This window comes from Triturus cristatus, chromosome 9 (assembly GCF_964204655.1).
Source record: "Triturus cristatus chromosome 9, aTriCri1.1, whole genome shotgun sequence".
In the NCBI taxonomy this organism is placed as follows: Eukaryota; Metazoa; Chordata; class Amphibia; order Caudata; family Salamandridae; genus Triturus; species Triturus cristatus.
Genome location: NC_140592.1, coordinates 147657456 through 147676339, shown reverse-complemented (window position 1 = coordinate 147676339; position 18884 = coordinate 147657456).

Sequence of the window (18884 nt, the reverse complement as noted above, 5' to 3'; positions counted from 1 at the left end):
AATACCAGACAGACAGTAGTGTACTAAGGAAAAATAAATTGCTTTATTCAGCATCCAAAAATCTGTTTGTCCCTTGAAAGTTCAAAATGTACAATGCCCATACGGCAATCCAAAGTTCAAATCCAGGTGGGGGACACAGTGGGACGTGTGTCCCCTAGCTTGCCTGCACAGTCAGACTCCTTCGTCTTCCAGAGGGGGGGGGGGGGCATCATGTGGGGGGGAAGGACCAGGCACCGCAGGGACATGAGGGTGAAGGGTAGGCGTCGTGGGTGCAGGGACAGAGGACTCCACCACAGGGGGTGGGGCAGCGCCAAAGGCGGAGGCCAGGATGGCGCTGCACACCTTAGCAAGGTCCTCCAGCGACTCCCCTGCACCCGAAGGAACCACAGGCCCCAAGGAGGGGGGGGGGTCTGAGGGATGGGTCGCAGCGCCACTGGGGGAGGGTGTGGACAGGGGGGGGACTCAACCACCCTGACCGGGGACTCCTTTGACCGCTTGCGGGGTGGTGTCACTGTGGGGCTCAGGGACAGAGCGGCCATGAAGGAGTCTTTGCTGGATTTGTGGCCAGGAGAGCTGAGGGGAGGGGATTTGGAGGGAGTGGATTTGGTGGAATGCGGACTCCCACTCTGGCTGCGTGTCTTACGTTTGCCCCCCGACCCAGTGGGTGTGCCTACTTCACCCTGTGTGTGCGTGCCAGGAGGTGTGCGTTTGACCTTCCCTGCTGGTGTGGTGCCTGTGTCTGTTGTGGTGGGTGCATGCTGACGTCTGGGTGTACGTGGGACAGGCATGGGAGTGGGAAGTGTGGATGGGTCAGGGGTAGGGGGTTGGACGAAGCGCTGCAGGAGACCCACTGCTGCAGTCAGTGTCGAGTCAATGGACCTCAGCAAGTTGCGTTGGTCAGCCTGCGATGAGAAAATGCCCTCCAAGTATGCCTCCATGTTGTTCAGCACTTGGCTGTGGCCATGGAGGACATTAAGCATCGCAGCCTGACCAACCTGCAACTGCCGCTGGATGTCCACAGACTCGGCATTGGCGGCAGCAGTGGAGACAGGGGCAGGGGGTGCGGTGCCTGGCAGGAAGGAGACATGTGGTGACTGGGCACGCTGGGAAGGGACACGAGCAAGTGGGAGGCGGCTGATGGCAATGGAGGGGGCGGGGAGAGATGTTGTGCCGCTGTCAGCTGCTGGTGCAGCCTCCGCCCACTCGGAGAGCTCATCCTCGGACCCGTCAGCTTCATATTCTGTGGTGGCACTGGACAGGTCCTCGGCCTCACTCCCCTCCACCTCAGTTCCACTCGATGTGCCAGCCAAGATGTCACCGCTGGCACTGGTGCTTGGTCCCTCCGCTCCGTCTGTGCTGATGTCTCCCTCCGTGTCCCCCGACGATGCTGTGGGCAAGGTGAAGAGACAGCAATTAATCATACACCTGTACACATATGTCACATGAGTCCAATCTACATAGGTTACAGTGCATAGCCTGAAAATAAAGATGAGTAACATCTACAAAACAAGGTACATATGTAGGCCCTGCAACACACAGTTGGTTGACCCACCATGCCACTGAAAAACTATGGAGAGCATGACACAATAGCAAATGACATGAAATGGATTTTGACAGAGGAGCCAGGCTCTGGGGACAATCCAGCACTGCATCTGCACCACACAGCGTTGCCGAAAATAGGGATGAGCAGGGACCATATCCATGAACTTTAGGCACATGCTGCATAGGTAATACTGAAAACATGCCCACCATGAATGGCTCACTGCACCTTGAGTGTATGTCCAGACAAACATCACACACTGGCCAGACCTAGCAAGGAGATATCAGGTTTTGACATGTAGGCTTTGCCCGCACCAACCACCCCCTACATGAGACAATTTGTTGAGACACAGGAAGCACTTACATCTCTTAGTCTGGGTGAAATACACATGGGCTGGATAAAAGCAAGATTGGACACAAAATACCCAAGGTGCGCCTGTCCAAATAATCATGTACAAATGGTCATCATCAGATGATTGTAACAAGACACACAGGCACTGGCCACCGTGAGTATGAACAAGGAAAATCAGGTCAGGCTGTACAGTGGACACTTGTACTACATTTTACGTCAATATACATGGTGCCAGGGGACAATGGCACAGAGCACAACCTATGCTGTAGACACTGAGAGTGTCCACATTTTGTGATGACACACATGACACCTAGGAAAATATGCCCCAGGGGACAGTAGTGGCCACACAACTCCATGGTCCTGAATGGGAATGACTGCAACACACGGCACCATCCCTGCACAATGCATATAGCACACTCATGCACATCATGTCACAGGCCACAACATAGGACATGCGTGCTGTAAGGCATGACACTTGAGAGACTAACTCCCATGTCTGGACTCAGCATCAGTGCCAACTGACATGGAACCCACAAGTACTGAACTGGACAGGGCACAGGCAAGGTCCCAAAACCTGTTACACACCACCCCCACACATGATGCTACAGGCATTGTTCACGTGGATAAAGTGCCAGCCTAGATAACCTTGTGAAGGAGTGACTACACACAGACCAGGGAACACATTGCAAGGAGGGGAAGGGAGGCAGGAGAGCACCGCTATACTGTGGGTAACAGGATCTGCACAGCACCTTTAAACCCTGGCAGTGTATCCATGCAACTGTGCACTTACAAATGCTGGTGACACACAACAAACACACATGTACCTACCCCCTTCCTGCTGCTGCTTCTCCTGTAAGTGCCTGTCCAAGTCTGGAAAGACCACAGCCAGCACACGCTTGTGGATGTGGGTCAGACGGCGGCGCCCGCGGTTCTTATGGGTCTCAGGTGAGTCCCCCAGCAGGACCCGTGCGATCCTCCGCGTCCAGCACCGGATATCCTGCCAGCGTTTTCTCACCTGGGCCAGGCGCCGCTTGCGACCCTCCGTCCTCCTCACGGCACTGACGGCGTTCATCCAGATCTGCTTCTTGGCAGAGGCGCCTACCTGTGAGGATGAACAAGTGACACTACATCAATACACCTGGCACATGTCACAGAGACACATATTAGAACAAATTTGCTGTTTACAACAAGGCATAGTATGCATCCAACGCATTGCACCTTTGTCGTAGGGACATGATCCTCTGGGGAAGGGCAAAAGCAGTACGTGCCATTGAAAGGACACAGGTGGAATGAGGGCAACGACACAATCAATGATCCAGGCTCACACTGTGCATCAAAAGCTACACCAGGATTATGTGCAGCACCTCAAAGCAGTCACATGCCACAGGCCACTGACGCTACCTCAGCAGAGTACACAGACACACACAGGCACAGGACATTCACCTGCCATTGCCAAATGCTGCTACAAACCTCACTCTGCACATGTGCCACTAGACGGGGGGGGGGGCTCACAGGTGTGGGGCTGGCTCTGCACGTCAGACACACAGCACTGCTCCCTGCTCACATCGCATGGGCAGGGTATATCCATCCCTCATGCAGCTTGGGTGCTACACTCCACATATGCTCCCACCCACATGACAGGGGACTTACACACACACCGATGTCCAGGGTACGAATACATCATGTGGACACTCTCTGCACCGGTACACAGAACTAACACACATCTGTGGGTACAGTCACCTGTCACACTGGGCTGACCACATAATCACATGAGGACTGTAGAGGCTACATTCCCAGGAGGATAAGACAGGCAGAATGTGGCATGCACCATGCAGTGATTGTCACAGTAAACACAATGCAAGTGAGGACGGCAGACATGCACCACAGCATGCCCTGGCTGGGAGACATCAGGCATTCCCCCCTATTGGGACCCCCCTACAGTACATTGCATGTGTGTCACACCTGGACACAATGCCAGAAGTCACAGTCACAAAAAAGGGACACAGTCTGTGCCAGAGGACTCTGCACTCACCTGATACCCTGGTCGCCCATACAGCAGGGGGTACTGTCGGAGGATTACATCCAGCAATGCCAGGTTCTCCTCCAGGGTGAAAGGCTGTGCCCTCTCCACAGACCTTGACATGGTTCCAGGGAATCAGGAGCAGCAGCTGGGTCGTAGAATCCAAAGATGTGCAGGCAAGTGCTCTCTCATGGGACCTGGCTGCCTTATATCTGCCTTGCTGGCCTGTTTCATGCACAGGAGTACAGAGTGATTGGTCACTCACATTTGCATCCTATGTTTCCTCAAATCCCTTCAAACCTAGCACAGTCAGTGGGTTTTTATTGTTTAATTTTCATGATGTCAACTCCAGAACCACATTGCAACAAAGTAGATTCATTCAAACTGACTTTTGCTGTGCACCTGCAGAACAAAAAATCATACTTTAAACTTGGTCTCCATGACAACCAGCATGCATGTAGGCCTTTATACTTGTCCCTCATGTGTTCCCTATGTAATTTGGAGATTCACACACAGGTACGGTGCGTTCCGGGGCCCTAGGGCATCCCAAATGCATAGCAACGGCCCGTACAGGCGTGTGTACGGTCCGTATCACTATGGGTATGCATACGCGAGCAAACCCATAGTGATAGTGAGCGTACGCGCGCGTGTACGGTCCATATCACTATGGGTACGCATACGCGAGCACACCCATAGTGATCGTGAGCGTACGCGCGTGTGTACGGTCCGTATCACTATGGGTACGCATACGCGAGCACACCCATAGTGATAGTGAGCGTACGTGCGTGTGTACGGTCCGTATCACTATGGGTGTGCTGGCGTATGCATACCCATAGTGATACGGACCGTACACGCGCGCGTACGCTCACTATCACTATGGGTGTGCTGGCGTATACGTACCCATAGTGATACGGACCGTACACGCGCGCGTACGCTCACTATCACTATGGGTGTGCTGGCGTATGCGTACCCATAGTGATACGGACCGTACACGCGCGCGTACGCTCACTATCACTATGGGTGTGCTGGCGTATGCGTACCCATAGTGATACAGACCGTACACGCGCGCGTACGCTCACTATCACTATGGGTGTGCTGGCGTATGCGTACCCATAGTGATACGGACCGTACACATGCGCGTACGCTCACCATCACTATGGGTAGGCCTACGGCAGCACTCCCATAGTGATAGGGAACATACACAGGCCCTCAGAGCGAATGTACGGTGCCTTTCACACATCACAGTGGTGACAGGCAGCACACAGGAAGGAATAGAGCTGACATACTTGTTCATGGATAGACATCAAGGCATTGTCTGGGCAGTACTACATGTGTGGGACACAGGTGTGAAAGGCTGTGATGTGGCACATTACTCCTGAGTCGAGAAGGCAATAGATGTATGATGAGATGTGTACAGATGTTATGTGTGACGGTGCAATATGTGCCAGGCATGCCCTTAACTCCTTTGATATGTGTGCATGTCGTACTGCACACTTGGGATGAGCGTCACTGGCATGACACAGTCAACAACACAGGCAAGTGTCCCCTGATGCCCGCTACAGGGGTTACCACACCAGACATGTGACTACCCACGGTGCACGATGTGTCTATGTCATGTATGTGTGGTGTGTTCCCATTAGCTTGATGTTGGTGTTCCCTCAAAAGCATCAGCTGTTGCAGCAACCAACATGTGTCTGTGTGTAGATGGACATGTGTTGGAGCCGGCCTCGTGGCGTGGTCCTGGCCTCCTTTTCAGGCCGACTGGGGACCCCTTCACCCATCGGGGTCCCCCCCGGATTGTACACATCTACCCACACCAGCCAACGTGACCCGGCCTTCCCCCGGCCGCGGCCCCAGTGAAACCCCGACATCGAGGCACCAAGATCCGGCCAGGGGGCACCACGTGACCAATCCCCCGATCCCGGAGGAGGGGAGTGTCGATGGGACCCCCTACCGTCCCCCAACGCCTGGGTGCAACCGCTCTCCGGCCTCCCTGGGCACTGGCGCCTCTCCCGCTGGGCGTCTGGCCTCTCCCAGCCCGGCCTCTCCGCCCCCTCCGGACGCAAGGGTCCGGATATCAAAGGGCTCCGGACCTATAACTGGGGCGAACCCGCACCAGAACAGTAGTTGTATCCTGGAGTCGAGAGCCCTGCTGATCGGATCGCAGCTGACCCTACGGAGAAAAGACTCTTATCTGAACCTGTACCTCGAGCCCTGCTGACTGCGTCGCGGCTCCACCTTGCTGAGAACAAGACCCTCACGGAAACATCGGAGCCCTGCTGACGCCGTCGCGGCCCAACCTCGCTGAACGACCATCGGAGCCCTGCTGACTTTGTCGCGGCTCGAGCTAGTGGAACTGACCCACCGAGCCCTGCTGACTCCATCGCGGCTCAGCCTCTTCGGGCTGCCCTTGTGTCTGGCACCCGACGTTCCAACTCCCAGAGCCCCTCCCAGCTGGAGGCTTAATACCTGGGCGCAGGGTACCCCCGTACCAGGCTGAAACTGAGACTGTCCCGCTACCCCTTCCCCACAAAGACATTGAGACTTCCTTGCGGATCCCTCGATCCACCTGTACATATTGCCAAAGAAACCTACGATAATTACTGATAAAGATATATACGAACTGATACTCGTGTCGAGTCCTGTGTGGTGGTGTTACTGGGCCAGTACGATTATAGGGGAAGGACCTCTCCTCGGAGGCTTCTCAGCGGCGCTCGGCTACTTCTTTTCAGTAAGGAGGCCCACTGGGTGGTCCCGCCGACTCCCCAGCGGTCCGTCTTCTAACATTTGGTGGCCAGCGACGGGATCCGAGCCGGACGCAAATCGTACAGCAAGTAACTCACCCGCTACCTAACCAGACGCAGAATAACCATGAGCAGCCAGGAGACCACCACGACCGCGGGGTTCCAACAAGAACGGTTGGAGGAATATACCCACAAAGAACTCAAACAGTTCTGCAAAGACAAAGGTATTTCAACCACCGGATTAGGCTCAAAAGAGGACATGCAGAAAGCCCTAAGAGCCTGGGTAGAGTCCGAAGCAGCATCGCCCCAAAACGAAGGAACGTCAGAACTAAACGTAGCCTTGCAGCCAACCACGGCCCCGGCAAATGGGGGGAGAAACCACGTGGAAGCCGGCCTATCCCCAGAAGAGATACGGGAGTGGGAGAGGGTCCGGACCCATGAATTAGAACTCGCACGACTCCGGCTGGACGGAGAACTCCTGCTGGCAGAAAAGAAGTTGGCCCTAGAGCAACTACGGTTGCAGGAAGAGATTGAGGAAAAAAAACGGCACAGAGAACTGGAGGAGAAAAAGCTAACTCTCGAGCACGAGCGGGGCCTCAAGGAACTGGAACTTAAGTCCAAAAAGGGGGAGACCGGCACCCCCGGAAACAGGGACACTCCTCCGCCGACAGAGGCGAAGGTACATATCCCCAAGGATGTCGTCAAAGAATACTACAAAAACGACGACATCCAACAATGGTTCAAAGCCTACGAAGTGGCCATGACCTCCCATCGGGTACCCCGGAAGGATTGGGGTGCCGGCCTATGGGGACGATTCCTCAGCGAGGGTCGAGACACCCTGCTACAGCTCCCGGACGACGTAATGACCTCGTACAATCACATGAAGGAGGCCCTGCTCACCCGCTATGGCCTCACCACCGAAATGTACCGCCAGCGCTTCCGAGACTGCAAGAAACTCCCCGGTACCACGTGGGTGGAGTACGTCGACTTTTTTAGCAGAGCCCTAGAAGGGTGGGTCAAGGGCAGCAAAGTCACCTCCTACGAGCAGCTGTTCGACCTCATTGTCTGGGAGCATCTCTCCAACAACTGTTTCGTCGAGCTAAGACAGCACCTCCTTGACAGCAAACTGACTGAGCCACGGAAGCTCGCCATCGAGGCCGATCGGTGGGTGAACACCCGGGTCCCCCGGAACTCAATGGGGGAGTACCAGCGGAATGCCACAGGACCCCCCCGCCAGCGCAGCGGAGGAGGGGGAGCAAACCGGAACCGAGACTTTACAGCAGGGCCGCCCCGGAGTCCTCCTTGGGGTCCGCCCTCGAACCGCACGTCCCCGACCCTAGCACGAAGGGGGACAACCCCAGCCCGACCAGGACCTCGGACAACGGTCACCTGCTACAGCTGCCAACAACCAGGACACTATGCCAGTGACCCATCCTGCCCCATGAACCGATGAAGCGGGGCCACCGGGCCCCTGCCCCGACAGCTGGCGGCGGCCGCCCTGGGGGAAGGGGAAGAGGAGGAAGAGAACACCGACGCCGGGTCCACCGAGCGGGAGCCGGCCGCCATGTCCCTCGTATGCCTGAGCAGCCGAGAAATGGTGCCCCAAACCCCCATCCCGAGCAACACCCAGAAATACCAGCAGTGGGTCACCATTAATGGACGCCGGGCCGAAGCCCTCCGTGACACTGGAGCCAGCGTAACCGCTGTCCGCTGCCACCTGGTGACCCCCGAACAGATCCTGCCTCATGTAATATGCCCCGTCCGAACGGCCGACAACACCGAGAGCATGTGCCGGATGGCCCGGATTCCATTCGAGTGGGGAGGAGTGTCAGGCCTGCTGAAAGTGACCGTCCGCGACGACGCCCCGGTGGACTGCCTCCTGGGGAACGACCTGGAAAGTTCCCCCTGGGCCCAGGTTGAGCGCCGGGAGCACCTAGGGATGCTGGGACTGCCTGAATGGGCCTGTGCCACCACCCGGTCCATGACCGCCCAGGCCCACCGACCGACGGTAGCGGCGGCCCCCGACGAGCCCGAGGGGCCCGAACCCCTACCTCCTTCGGTCGAGGAGGAACCCGACGCGGATGCCGGGCCGTCCGAACTTCCCCAGAACGAGGTCGCCTCCCTCGGCGAACTCCCTGAACTTGCAAAGTGGCGCCATGACGGGGGCCCCACCAGGGAACAGTTCCAGCAGAAACAGAAAACCTGCCCCTCCCTCAAGGGGACCCGACAGCAGGCGGCCGCCCAGGCCGCCGGTGACCAAACAGGAGCGCACTGGGTCTATTGGGACAATGACCTGCTCTACAGCGAGCAGAAGATCACAGAACTAGGGGCAGGTCGAGTGCTGGTGGTCCCCCTCCGAATCCGAGGATTCCTACTCAATTTGGCACATGATGTGCCCCTCGTCGGGCACCTGGGGCAAGACAAAACATACAGCCACCTGGTGACCCACTTCTACTGGCCCCGAATGCGTAAGGACGTGGATAATCACTGCCGGACCTGCCCGACCTGCCAAGCCAGCGGGAAGACTGGGGGACGGGTCAAAGCCCCTCTCCAGCCCTTCCCGGCCGTCAACACCCCGTTCGAGCGAGTGGGAATCGACATAGTGGGGCCCCTGGACCCCCGAACCGCCCTGGGTCACCGCTTCATCCTCGTCCTAGTCGACCACGCCACCCGATACCCTGAGGCCATCCCTCTCCGAACTGTGACAGCCCCCGTGGTGGGCCGGGCCTTGATGGGAATCTTCTCGAGAGTGGGATTCCCCCGGGAAGTGGTGAGCAACCGAGGTACAAACTTTATATCAAAATACATGCGGTCCCTATGGCAACAATGCGGGGTCACCTACAGGTTCACCACCCCGTACCACCCCCAGGGGAACGGACTAGTCGAACGTTTCAACAGAACACTGAAAGGGATGATCAAGGGCCTGGAAGAACCCCTGAGGCGGAAATGGGACGTCCTGCTGCCCTGCCTCCTATTTGCCTATCGGGAGGTCCCACAGAAGTCTCTATGGTTCAGCCCCTTCGAACTCTTATACGGACACCCTGTCCGAGGTCCCCTCAGCCTGGTCAAGGAAGGCTGGGAGACGAACATCCGAAATGCCCCTCTCGACGTCTACCGGTACCTACTGACTCTGCGGAACCAAACCCGGAGGTTCCGGGCACTGGCCAAGGCCAACCTCGAGGCCAGTCAAGAGGACATGAAACGCTGGTATGACCAGAATGCCTCCTCTATTGAGTTCGAGCCGGGCCAGCAAGTCTGGGTCATGTCACCCGTGGACCCCTGTGCCCTCCAGGACAAATGGACCGGGCCCTTCAAGGTGGTGGAGAAGAAGGGCCCCGTCACCTACCTAGTCGACCTGGAGTCCCCCAGGAACCCCCTCCGGGTTCTACACGCAAACTGGCTCAAACCCCACTTTGCCCGAACGGAACTAAGCCTGCTGCTGGCTACCGATGATGGGGGCGAGGGCGACTCCGAGCCCCTTCCCGACCTCCTGAGATCCTCCGACCAAGACGGCTCCATAGCGGGCGTCAACCTCTCCACCACCCTGACCTCGGAACAGCGCCACGACTGTCAACAGCTGCTGCAACCCTTCGCTGCCCTCTTCTCCCTCACTCCCGGGGTCACTCCCTGGTGCGTCCACGACGTCGACACCGGGGACAGCCCCCCCGTGCGACACCGGGCCTACAGGGTGCCCGACCGAGTGCGTGCCTGCATCCAAGCCGAGGTCGCCAAGATGCTAGCCCTCGGGGTCATCGAACCTTCCGACAGTCCCTGGACCAGCCCGGTGGTCCTGGTGCCGAAGGCCGCCGCCCCAGGCACCACCCCAGAACTCAGATTTTGCGTGGACTACCGAGGGTTGAATGCCGTCACCAAGACCGATGCCCATCCCATTCCTCGGGCCGACGAACTCATCGACCGCCTAGGAGCCGGCCGCTACCTAAGCACCTTCGACCTCACTGCCGGATACTGGCAGATCAGGCTCACCCCCGGCGCCCGTGAGCGATCCGCCTTCTCCACTCCCGATGGGCACTACCACTTTCGGGTGATGCCCTTCGGCATGAAAAATGCCCCGGCGACCTTCCAAAGACTAGTGAACAAGGTCCTGGCCGGACTGGAAGCGTTCAGCGCCGCCTACCTGGACGATATTGCCGTATTCAGCAGCCACTGGGCCGAGCACCTGGAGCACCTAGGGGAAGTTCTGGCCGCCCTCCAGAGAGCCGGACTCACGATAAAGGCCAGCAAATGCCAGTTAGGCCAGGGATCCGTGACCTATCTGGGCCATCAAGTGGGGAGCGGCCAGGTGGCTCCCCTCCAGCCAAAAATTGATGCCATCCAGGCCTGGGAGCCCCCAGCCACCCAAACCGCTGTCTGGGCCTTCCTGGGCCTCACGGGCTACTACCGGCGGTTCATCCAAAACTATGGGAGCATTGTGGGACCCCTCACGGAGCTTACGTCCAAGAAGCAACCCAAAAAGGTGAACTGGACACCCCGCTGCCAGGCGGCCTTCGAGACCCTCAAGACAGCAATTGGTACCGCTCCTGTGCTGCAAGCCCCCGACTACAGCAGGGAATTCATAGTACAGACCGATGCCTCAGAGTACGGGGTGGGGGCGGTCCTGTCCCAAGTAAATTCGGAAGGCCTTGACAGACCAGTGGCCTTCATCAGCCGGCGACTGCTGCCCCGGGAGCAGAGATGGAGCACCATCGAGCGAGAGGCCTTCGCCGTGGTATGGGCCCTCAAAAAGCTCCGGCCCTACCTCTTCGGCACCCACTTTCGGGTCCAAACCGACCACCAGCCCTTGCGGTGGCTAATGCAAATGAGAGGAGAAAACCCGAAGTTGTTGCGATGGTCCATCTCTCTGCAAGGGATGGACTTCACAGTAGAACACCGGCCCGGCAACGACCAAGCCAATGCCGACGGCCTGTCCCGTTTCTTCCGCCTTGGCGAGGAGAACCCCCAAGGAGATGGGTGACTCTCCCTGCCTTCGGCTGGGGGGGACGCCTGTTGGACCCGGCCTCGTGGCGTGGTCCTGGCCTCCTTTTCAGGCCGACCGGGGACCCCTTCACCCTTCGGGGTCCCCCCCGGATTGTACACATCTACCCACACCAGCCAACGTGACCCGGCCTTCCCCCGGCCGCGGCCTCAGCGAAACCCCGACATCGAGGCACCAAGATCCGGCCAGGGGGCACCACGTGACCAATCCTCCGATCCCGGAGGAGGGGAGTGTCGATGGGACCCCCTACCGTCCCCCAACGCCTGGGTGCAGCTGCTCTCCGGCCTCCCTGGGCACTGGCGCCTCTCCCGCTGGGCGTCTGGCCTCTCCCAGCCCGGCTTCTCCGCCCCCTCCGGACGCAAGGGTCCGGACATCAAAGGGCTCCGGACCTATATCTGGGGCGAACCCGCACCAGGACAGTAGTTGTATCCTGGAGTCGAGAGCCCTGCTGATCGGATCGCGGCTGACCCTACGGAGAAAAGACTCTTATCTGGACCTGTACCTCGAGCCCTGCTGACTGCGTCGCGGCTCCACCTTGCTGAGAACAAGACCCTCACGGAAACATCGGAGCCCTGCTGACGCCGTCGCGGCCCAACCTCGCTGAACGACCATCGGAGCCCTGCTGACTTTGTCGCGGCTCGAGCTAGTGGAACTGACCCACCGAGCCCTGCTGACTCCATCGCGGCTCAGCCTCTTCGGGCTGCCCTTGTGTCCGGCACCCGACGTTCCAACTCCCGGAGCCCCTCCCAGCTGGAGGCTTAATACCTGGGCGCAGGGTACCCCCGTACCAGGCTGAAACTGAGACTGTCCCGCTACCCCTTCCCCACAAAGACATTGAGACTCTCTTGCGGATCCCTCGATCCACCTGTACATATTGCCAAAGAAACCTACGATAATTACTGATAAAGATATATACGAACTGATACTCGTGTCGAGTCCTGTGTGGTGGTGTTACTGGGCCAGTACGATTAGGGGAAGGACCTCTCCTCGGAGGCTTCTCAGCGGCGCTCGGCTACTTCCTTGCAGTAAGGAGGCCCACTGGGTGGTCCCGCCGACTCCCCAGCGGTCCGCCTTCTAACAACATGGCACACTGTTACGCACACCAGGCCACATGTGGTATCGGATGTGAGGTGTGTATGTATGCATGGGACACGGAGTAGCGTAACAAGGACCTGTCTGCATCCTCTTAATGTATGTGTGGTGAGTCATTACATGTACACCTTAATGGCAAGGTGTGTGGGCTGTCCTAGTGTAATGTCATGTGACCTGTGGCTCTAGTGTTCCGCTACCTGTCTCTGCAATCGACATCCTACTTCTGCTGATGTGTTGATGTATGTCACTCCTGTGTTGCGTCTGGCTGTTCACTTACACTGGGACACAGCTAATCCCATGCCATGGCAAGTGGAGGTTCACAATCTCCGTGTGTAGCTGGGTCTTGGTAGGAGTGTCACCTGGCAGCCATACGTGTCCAGGGCATGTGGCACATACCTGACTCCGTATGTAGCATATGTGTATTGACAGATTAACATGTGCTCAGTACATATAAATTGTTGTTGTAGTGCACTCACTCTTCCTTGTCACTTCCAAATTACTGCAGAGCGCCGCCTCTTCCCCGACCAATTCCGGACTTGGCTGACATGCGGGAGAATGACTGTATACGCTGCTACCGCTTCCCCCAACTGTTGATTGAGGAGTTGACGGCAAGGCTGGCACCACACCTGCAACCGCTGCACAGGTATCCTACGGCACTGACACCCAAGCTGAAGGTAATGGCAGCCCTACATTTTCTTGCCACGGGTACCTTTCAATATACCATAGCTCATGTTGGTGGCATGTCCCAGAGCATGTTCAGCCGTGTGCTGCATGATTTCTTAGAGGCCATGTTGCTTCACCTGGATGAGTTCATCCATTTCCCAACTCCTGAACTGTTGACTGGGGTCAAGCGTGGATTCTATGCCCTGGGAGGGATGCCCCATGTCATTGGGTCCATAGATGGGACACATGTGGCTTTGGTACCACCACAGGCACAGGAGGTAGCGTACAGGAATCGCAAACACTACCACTCAATCAATGCCCTTGTGGTGTGTCTGTCCAACATGGTGATTTCACATGTCTGTGCTCGTTTTCCAGGATCAGCACACGATGCCTACATCATGAGGCGTAGCAGGGTGCTTGAAATGATGACACAGCTGCGCAACGAACGAGCATGTGTTGTTGGTGGGTACACTCTGTCTGTCCTGTATTTTGCGTAGACTTCCAGCACGACCGCTTCTCCTGTCCTACTTATGTCCATGTGGTTTCCATGTAGGGGACGCTGGCTATCCCAACATGCCATGGCTGATCACACCTCTCTGCAACCCCAGCACGCCAGCCCAGCTCAGCTACAACACCGCCCATGGCCGGACAAGGCGAGTGATAGAGAGGACATTTGGCCTCCTGAAGAGCCGATTCAGATGCCTCCACAAGACCGGCGGCGCACTCCCATATGCCCCGGCGAAGGTCTGCAAAATCTTCATGGTCTGCTGCATGCTGCACAACATGGCAGTTGAGTAAGCTGTGCCACTCATCCTGGATCAAGATGATCAGGACCATCCACCCGTGGAGGACGAAGGGCTTGGCAATAGGGCTAGTGATGTGGAGGATGTGGTTCCACAAGAGGACATTCGGAGTCGGCTCATACGCGACTTCTTTGCTTAGTGGTGAGTACCAGTGTCTGAGTGTGCACGCATTGGTCCCCGTGTGGCATGTGTTGCGATGTGTGTGTCCATCTGCATGTATGCCACGTGAGTCAGAGGTGTGTGTGGATGTGTCACTCGAGTGATGGTGCCAGTGATGAGTGTATTTCCCCAGTCATAATTGTGACCTAGCATGTTGTCATCCTTACATGTGTCGAGTACATGCACATGCAAGTGGCTGTGTTTTTTGTGGCTGACTTCTTGTGTGTCTCTCATCCCCAGGTACTTGCGCATGCCATCTGCTGGTTGCATTGTTGTGGCACTGCTATTCCTCATGGACACGTCATCGTGTGCTGACTCAGCGTTACACGCACGGACAAGTTTGGAAGTCTCCTTAGGGTAAGGGATGCATCAGGGGTGTATTGGGTGTGGCAGTTGTTTACGATGTGTGCACACTGCCCCTGTCGATGTTTGGTTCCTCTGCAGACATGTCGCATCACCATGGGACACATTACATGTAGCTGGGTACACCTGAATAGATGGTCAGACTTGTTGACAGTCATCTGTGATGGGATAGTGGATTGTGATGATGGCATGAATGTGTGTAACACTGCCCTCGGACACATACGGTTTGCATTGGCTTGACATGGTGTGGGACTTCCACATCAGAGGATCAATGGTGTATGGCAGCCTCTCCGTGAACAGCAGGGGGTGTTTAGCTGTTACCCGACACTTGTGTGCCAGTTCCATGGCTATCACGCATTTGTGCTGCAGAAGGGGGGTTCCAGTGTTGGACCCACATGTTACTCCACATGACCTGTGTATGTGTACTCCGAGTTGCCTCTGCATTCCCGAATACATGAATAATAAAGGTGTCCCTATGCCTCCAAGGTGCCTATTCTCAGTCAATGCTGGTGTGTTGCCATGGTGCATACGGCATGTCTGGCATGGTTTTCCGTGATAGTGGCTATGTGTCTATGTATCGAGTAGCAAGATGCAAGCTGTTTGTGTGGGATTAGACTCTGTATTGTGCATGATGTCAATGACTGTGTGGGTATTGTGACATGTGCCATCCCCTTGCATCCAACGTTGGCCAGGCCACCATTCTCTGCATCCACCTGACTCAAGCTTGCAGGACATGGTTCTGCCACCTGTCCACACATACCTGGGTGCCCCCCAGGACACTCCACATGATCCCTGACCTCTGCGCATGGCTGTCGCTGTACTCAATATGTCTGTCGGCACGGTTGTGCGGCCACCCCCTCAGCTGGTTGGGCCCATCACGGGTGTGTATGGTGCTCCATGTCTATGTTGCCTAATACATTGTGACCCATGTGTGTCCTGTGCCAGACTCAGGCCCCAGGGTGTGGATGGTTGAAGTCATATGAGAACTCAGGCATGGTTAGACTTCACAAGACACATGTAAGGTAATAATGCAAAATGTAGGCATCATCTCTTTATCGTGTAACTTTTTATTTTTGTTGGGGTACGTGGAGGGGGGGGGTATGACATGAGGGGCTTTCCGGGTGTGTGGAATCCAAAGTTCACTGGGGGAGTTGGTGTCCTTGCCATTGGAAATCCTCAGAGTCCATACCACAGTCTTTGTCAACATTGGTCAGACAGTGACCAGCAAGTCCATGTGGCAGAGAATGTCTTTTGCTGATGTGCTGCTGTTGGTCCAGTGGGCCAGGTGCCAGGCCAGGTGTCCTGGGAGATGGTGCTGTTGCGCCGACCCTCACGGTCTTTTCCGTGGACGACCCGCTCTCCTGCGGGGACCCTCAGAAGCAGGCCGTGACAATGTTTGGGATGCTCCGTCGGATGTCTCCTCCTCCTCCTGATCCCTCCCTGTGGGTGGTGATGTTCTTGGCCTGGTGGCACAGGGAGGGTTGCCCATGTTGTCGGCCATCCGACGGAGTGTACGGTGAATTCCCGTGAACACCGTCACAAGCTCAGCCTGTCTGTCCTCCATCCGCCCTTGGTGTCGCAGTAGACAGGCATGTTGCTCCGCATGTTGCTGGGCCTGCTGGTTCTTGATCTCCTCGAGGGTCCCCTTCATCTCGTTGAGGGTGGACACAACCTGGCACATGCCCGTGGTGTCCTGCCGGTATGTGTCCAGGATGTTTCTGACATGGGAATATACCGGTTCCGCAGCCAACTGGTCAGGCTCGCGCCTCCGCCGTCCACCACTCCCACCACCCCTGCCCACTTGCACCTGGCCTGCCCTTGTGGGCACATCGGGTCTCCGGGACCCCTGAGGGGTGGCATTAGCGTTGTCGCCTGCCTCCTCCTGGGTGCCCGGTACACCGTTTCCCTCCTGGTCAGCCTGGCTGCATTCTGGTGGTGGGGCAGGGATCCTGGGTGTCTCCTGGGATGTGGCAGGAGTGGGGGTGGTGGTTGGCCCAGTTGTACCTGACGCAGGTGCTGCAGGTGGTTGGACACCAGAGGGGCCAGGTTGGTCGGGGTCGTCCACAGAGTGATGAGAGTCGTCGCTGCCGGTGGGTCCGTCATCCTGCAGAGCCGGGTCCTGTGAGTCTTCCCCCCCAGTGTTGGGGGGTGATCCACGACGTTGACCTGTGTGTGAGAGAGACAATGTTAATTTTGTTCCATGCAACATCCATGTTTCATTCGTTTCTAAGTTGGCACATTTCCTCTGGGTATTTGGATATGTCTTGCATTCCACTCACAGTGCACTTGTGCATGGGTATGTCCCTTGGCCACAGCTTTTGAGACTTTACCTATCTGTGGCACAGTCTTACTTGTTGCGTCAATTGTGACTGCAGTCAGCAGTGGAGTGAGCAGGTGTGGCGAGCCATGCATTGGCGCCTTCCGTGTTGCACTGTACGTAGGCACATGGAGTTGTTCCACACACTTATATAATGCAGGTAGCTGTCGTTGTGCTCGTGCACAGTTTGAGACATGGCCCAGTGTTTTGCCATGGAGAAGAGAGGGGGATTCAGGCACTGGCCACCCTTGTCTACATGCACGCAGTCCACCTGCTGACGAGCAGACATTCCCACACCCCCCAAGGCTGAATTGGTCTCCCTGTGTGTCCCTTTCTCACTTCCTCTCTGTCCCCCTCTCCCTCCCTCCCTGTGTCAGCCTCCTCCCTCTGTCCGTCTCCCTGTGTCTCCCTCCCTCTCTCTCCCCCTCTCCCTCCCTCTGTGTGTCACCCTCTGTCACCTCAGCCCAGCTTCCTAGGCACACACTTTTTACAGATCTTTAAATGGCCCTTGGCTTGTTGATGTGAGTTTGTTTCTGATCTCCAGGCACCCATTGGGTGTAGTGTCTGTGTCTGCGCTGCTGCTGTGGTGGTGTGTGCTGCCACTCTTTCACAGTGTTGGCTGTTCATTAGCTGCTGTCATGTGCAAAAACGTGCCTTCACCCCCATGTCTTAATGCAAGGCGTCCGCCATTTGCTGGCAAGTCTTTCCTGTGTGGGGACACACTGTTTGTCTGGCTGTGACCTAGGCCATATGGTCAGAGGGCATTGTTGTCTGCTTCTGAGTTGCACTATGTGATTTTTGGGGCTCACACTCCCGCCATCCGGCTTACCGTGTCTTGTGTTGGTGTTTTCTGTGGCCTGTGACTTGGCATTGTCCAGCTGGGTGCATGGGGCATGGTGGCGCTAGTGGCATGTGCGTGTTCATGGAGTGTGGTTGAGTCATGCGATAGCTTGGGGTGGTTGCGTGCCTGATTGTGAGTTTGGTTGTGGATGACGTTCCCCCCATGTGAGGTGAGTTGTTTGTGTACTCACCCGGCTCTCGGAGTCCTTCTACTCCATCCACTGACACCACCGGCAGTATGGCCATCACCCTCTCCTCCCAGGGATGGTATTGTACGCGTCTGCGGGGCGGCCCTCCTCCAGTGATGTTGGCCTGGTTGTGGTCGTCGGTCATTTTGGCTCGGACCCTCCTCCGCAGATCGTACCACCTGGCTTGGCATTCATGCCTGGTCCTTCTGGTGGACGCAACAGCATTCACAGCATCGACAATCCTCTGCCACATGGCTGTTTTTTCGGAAATGCTGGTCTGTCTGACCAATGTTCCAAAGAGGTGTGGCTCGACTCTGAGGATTTCGTCGACAAGGACCTCCAACTCTTGGCTAGTGAACTTTGGATTCTTGTTAGTGGGAATGGTGAGGGGTGTGGGTGTGGATGGTTGTGGGGGGTGTGGGTGTGGATGGTTGTGGGTGTGTGGGTGTGGTTGTGCAGGTGTGTGTGTGAATGTGATGAGGGGGTGTTTGTGAAGGTGGGTGTGTGAAGGTGTGCAAGTGTAAGGTGTAGTAAAGGTTCAAGTATGGTGCTGTAGGTTGTCTGTGGGGTCTGGCAGCAGTGAGTCTGTTGCAAAGGCTCATGGTTTGTGTCTGTGGGACCTTTTTATTGGTCCATTGGTGGGTGTGGCTGTTTTGAACTTTGGGTGGGTGTGTTATAAGGAATGGTTGTGTTTTGGGCCTCTGTTTGGGATTTTGGCAGTTGCAGGTCAGTGAATGTGTTGTATTTGTGCTTGTTGGACATGTTTTGTGGCTTTGTGCCATTCGAATAGTGTATTCTTGTGTTGTTTTGC